At 34.0% G+C, this 5,360-nt stretch overlaps 1 long non-coding RNA gene across 8 annotated transcripts in view; it reads left to right on the forward strand.

The window, feature by feature from the left end:
• The window catches only part of LOC137630952 (uncharacterized), a 6,076-nt gene extending 919 nt beyond the window's left edge, over window positions 1–5,157 (forward strand). Inside the window, exons 1-4 of one of the 8 annotated variants that reach the window (XR_011041807.1) lie at window positions 1–1,915; window positions 2,172–3,211; window positions 3,573–3,734; window positions 4,614–5,157. The exon at window positions 1–1,915 is cut by the window's left edge and continues 919 nt beyond it. This is a non-coding gene — a long non-coding RNA (uncharacterized lncRNA). Of the gene's footprint in view, window positions 1,916–2,171; window positions 3,212–3,572 lie in introns of all 8 variants that reach the window. The other 7 variants (XR_011041810.1, XR_011041805.1, XR_011041809.1 and 4 more) reach the window with 7 other exon arrangements.
• The last annotated feature ends 203 nt before the right edge of the window (window positions 5,158–5,360 follow it).

Here is a 5,360-nt window from a genome sequence, read left to right on the forward strand (position 1 = left end):
CTAAAATTGTCTAACATCTATAATGATAATCAAGTCTTGCTGATGATACTAGAGGCGATGTTAGGTAATAAGTAACAGTGGACCTCTTCAGAAATAAATCTGTGAATGAAATAAATGTTGTTTTTATCACCTTAAACGTTTTGTTTTTCAATATTAGCCTGCATTGATAACCTCATATGATATATCCCTAATCTTCCCTCAAAAGTCTGGACTCTCTGTCTCTGTCTGTCTGTCTCTCTCTCTCTCTCTCTCTCTCTCTCTCTCTCTCTCTCTCTCTCTCTCTCTCTCTCTCTCTCTCTCTCTCGAGATGAATGAAGACAACATTTCTACCTAAGTCCTTCAAAGGACTCGTATCATGCAACAAAAAAGAAATGAGAAAAAGAGATCTTAAAACTTTTCAGACTGGTGAGTTGTTCGTGAAACATCTTGTTCTGTATTTGAATAGTTTGAACATTAAAGTAAACTTATCAGAAAGTATATTTCTTCCTTTGGATGTACATGTTAAAATGGACCTTTTTTGATTTTAAGGAATCATATTATCATAGGTAGTCAATCTAGTTTTGTAATTAAAAATCAAACTAAAGGATCATCACTCTAAGCTTTTTATTGCAGAGATTTTATCTTTTGTAGAACGCTTAAACTTTGTAATGGCCTCATATATTGATGCTATTTCCTATTGCAGATCAGATGAACTGACAGAACAGATGACTGACTGATGCACAGGGATACAGTTCCTTTTCATCTGTTGGACCCAAGAGAAGCTGACATGTTAGGCCAGTGTCCGTCAGACCCCTGAAGTGAAATTCTTACCGGAAAATGAAGGAAGGCAGAACTGAAGCTGACATTGGAGAAAAGAATGATAAGATGAAGTAGGATTTTCAGGGTAAGAATTTGGAGTTAGTGTTCTTGATGAATTGTATGAAATGGGTATGATAAGAAGTTACTTCGTTTAATCAATTGAATGAAAATGTAAGATTTGTAGTTACTGCTCTTTATGAAAGGAGTACCAGGAGTATTATTTTAAGTTACTTTTTTAATAAATTGAATGAGAAGAGTAACATTAATATTCATTTCTATCATTCATGTTGAATATAAATTTCCTGAAAAATTAATACAATTAGACTCCTTTTGGAATATTTTCAGTTGTTGCACAAATCAATATAAATTTGGACAGTAAAAGGTAAGGATTTCTATCATATCAGCGTGAAATAAGCAAAGGTAAAATAGGTCAGGCATGTCTCACTTGTTCTCATGCACACAGACACAGACAGACAGAAGGAATGGGAGGAAAACAGGAGTAATTATTAGCAAACATCAGCTATATTTGAAACTTGTATGCTTCTCTGATGTCTTCAATTAGTTAGTTTTCACAAAAAGAAGTAAATATTGTTTCTGGTTTTTCAGGCTATCAACTATTATTTCTAGATAATAATTGTAAAAGGGAGCTACTTATAATGGTTTTAAGGTATTGCATTCATATCACTAATTTATTATTGACCATTGTGTAAGAGGCATTTGATAATTCTGTTTTACAAAATAACTATTTTTGTATGTTTATTGTAGGTTTGCAGGGAAATGATTAAGTGACGAGCTTCTCTTCGGCTATTCCTCCCTCTTCTCTAATGGTGCTTGCATCAGCACTATAGAGAAAGTAGAGAAAGGTCCCTTGCAAATTCCTCAGTTACACCTTGCCTAGAGGATCAGAGGCCAGGATCAAAAAGGGAAGCTCCAAACCACGGCTGGTGGAACGAGGTCCCCGGCATACTCTTTCTATAGCAACTCTCCTCACTTCAGGTTTTTATTTTGGAGGTTGGGCACACTGAATCCAGACAACACCTGAGCGGAAGTAGAGAGTTTCTGACATCCGGGAGCAGCACCAAGACAGTTCTTCAAAGCTTATCTCGGATTGATGGCGGTAATTACCAGACTCAGTCATTCCTTACCTTAGACCTTCTCTAGAGTCATCTTCTTCCTCTTCTTTGTATAGAGTCAGAATATATCTGCTCCTCCACTACGCATTCATATTCATTTAATTGATCCATTTTGTTTTGCGATAAAAGATCAGAATGAAAATATATCACAACAATATTTCTATTGCAGACATTTTATCTTTTGTTTAACTCTTAAACTTTGTAATGCACTCGTATGTTGATGCTATCTACTTTTTACAGATCAGATGAGCTGGTAGAACTGAACATTGACTGACTGACTGACTGGCTGACTGACTGACTGATTGGTGCCCAGGGATATTGTTCATCGTCATCTGTTGCACTCTAGGGAAGCTGATATGTTAGACCAGCGTCAGTCAGACGCATTGAGTCAACTTCTGATGAAAGAAGAAGTAACACAGAACTGAGGTGGGCATTGCAGGAGAGAGAGGAAAAAAAAAGATGAAGTAAGATTTTAAGGAAAAGACTTTGGAGTTACTACTGGAAATGGATTGAAGGAAAAAATAAAATCTGAATTTATTGTTCCTAATGACTTAAATGGAAAGAGTAAAATTATCTTCCGTTCGGTAACTCTAGCAAAAGTTTTCCATATTGTCCTTTTGATTGATACTATTATTGTTAAGATTACGATTATTTATGATAAATAAATATTTCTTTGATAATTTACTACATTAGACCTACTTAGAACCTTTTTATATTCCAGAACTTCCTTATATTTAGCTTAGTGTTTTCAAACATTCAACTCCTGTCTTTAGAAAATAACTGTAAAAATATATCTTTTAAATAGTTTCATTATATGGGTATATCTTACATAATTTGTCTCCAGGCATTAAGCAAGCTGTATTAAACATATTTTTTTTTTTTCACAAAAGATTAATTCTATTTTTATTTCATATTTTCAAGAGAATTATTTGCTGAACGTCTTTTGGTAAATTCCACCATTTCTTCAAATGGCACTTGCATCAGCCCTCTGGTGAGAGGTCATTCTTATACGACATCTTTTCTCGTTTTCTATTTAGGAGTCTGAGCAGTCTGCATCCAGCCAGTACTTGGGCAGGAGTGGAGAGTTTTAAAGGTATTTTTTGAGACATTTTTCGTAGGGGCTGCAAAACTATAAGAGCCTGTGTATGGTCGGAAGGGCCAGGCAATGTACCTAAACAGCAGACATTGTCTGCATTCTGGAAATAGAGTCTGACCTCAGGGAAAAGCAGGTCATCTCTCAAAGTGTTAATTCCTTCACTTCTCATCTCGGATTGATATCGGTGAGTACCAGACAAATTCATTTCTTTACTTTGTCCTTCTCTAGAGTCATCTTCCACTTCTTTGCACAGACCCTCCTGTCTTCAACTTTTATATTTTCCTCAAGATTTATTGCTTGATGATTTGGTTGATGCACAATTATCATTTTTCCTTTTCACTTCCTGAAATGAAGGAGCCATATAATTTTGGATTGTCCTTTTAAATGTAAATTTATTAAGAAAAGAGATAAATATGAAATATTTCCTTTTGAACATTGTTCTATCATAAATGTAATGAGAAAACTGAAAGATACGATCCAATTTGATGACTACTATTTTATATACTTCATGAGAAGTTTATAATACTAGCTTCACTTGATTTCAGATTCACATAATCAAAGAAGAGTAGTCTATTCTCCTTGGGAAGCAAGACGAGGACATCTTCATCCCAGCAAATCATCTGGAATCCACTTAGGTGATTAGATCCTCTTGATTGTTCCGAATTGAAAAGAACTCACTCGATCTCCTGTTTGATCAAAATCTTATGGTGAGTACCATTAGAGCTTAGCATTTGATCAGCAGACAAGCATCCCAACTGATGGATTAAGGGTAGAGGTAATAGATTTAATGGATTACCAAACAAGAAAAATGAAATTCATATTGTTATATAATTACATAAAATTATAATGAATATAAAATAGTTTATTCCACTCACTGCACATACACAATCTCCATAATAAAATGAGTTGATTTGTAAATATATAAAGCTGACCTATCTGCAAATTTGCTACTGTACAAAAATGATTATTCTCAATATTAACTTAAATCAGTATCTTTAGTAGGAAATTATTTTGCTGTGGCTGACATTACAACTGTAAATTAATCTTTTATCCAACATGCATAAATTTTAGTTTCTCTTCCCAAAATGGATTACAAAATTAATGAAACCCTGAAGCATATTCCTCATGATGAGGGTAGCCCATAGTACAAGGTGAGCCGTGAACTTTATTACTTTACTCTTTTTAGAATTTTATCACTTATTTCCAGGAATAGCGAACATGCATTTTGGTACAAAATCAGCACATCAGTGTACATTTCACCCCCTTCTCCAGTCTGGTTTTCTCTCCACCTGTACATGCGAAATTTCAATAATAGGTCTTCAGGACTTCTCTTATCATGTATCACTCTACATGCTATTCTAGGGAATTTCATTTCCACTACGCATATCATTTTCTGTTCGTCCCTATATCCAGTCCGTTATGTGGAGCTGTGCACTCCTGTTGTCATGGTTAACCTATTTCTTAAACATCTCTTAGAACCCATATGAAAACTTTCCTAAAACCCATAAGCTTTGTAATAACTTTTGAATCCTTCTCAAAGAAAAAATACACCGTCTCAACCTAACATCCTGCGTTTCTTTCCACAGGAATCTGACCCTAAGTGAGAAAAGTCCACAATAGTACAATGCCAGATTCTGATAACTAGCTGCAGCTGAAATAGATGCAGATTGATGATTGATGCTAAGGTTTACTGTGCCCCAGGAAGGTCCTGCAGTATGAGGCTCTTCACCTGCAGACTCCTGTCTTCAGACTTCCAACTCTGTCCATGCCACATGACCATTATTTCCCACCTGCTCAATGGGGTAATTGTGTGTGAGCAAGGAAGCTTGTGCCAATTCTACCTTAATCCAAAATACTGTTGATTTGATTCTTTCTTTGCATTTATTGAAATTCACAATCTTAAAATTCATTAGAAATTTATTATATTTCTTCACTGTTACCAGAAGACAATAAATTTTTCCTTCACAATTTAAATTTTTTTTTCTCAGAAAATCTTAGTGCTGTATAATCTTTTTGTTATAATATTTTATCAATAGTTTACCAGAAATGTTTTTTCTTTGTTGTTGTTGATATATACAGTATTCATAGCCCTTATAGAGTGTATTTTTTCATCACATACTATAGTTTTTCCCTTCCACAAAATCGCACTTTTTCTAAATATATATATATATGTATATATATATATATATATATATATATATATATATATATATATATATATAATATATATATATATATATATATATCAGTGCCCATGTACTGTATACCCATTTACGACATAATTTGAATGTACTATTTTTTACACTTTATACATATTTCATGACACAATTTGA

Source organism: Palaemon carinicauda, chromosome 39 (genome assembly GCF_036898095.1).
Source record: "Palaemon carinicauda isolate YSFRI2023 chromosome 39, ASM3689809v2, whole genome shotgun sequence".
Classification (NCBI taxonomy): domain Eukaryota; kingdom Metazoa; phylum Arthropoda; class Malacostraca; order Decapoda; family Palaemonidae; genus Palaemon; species Palaemon carinicauda.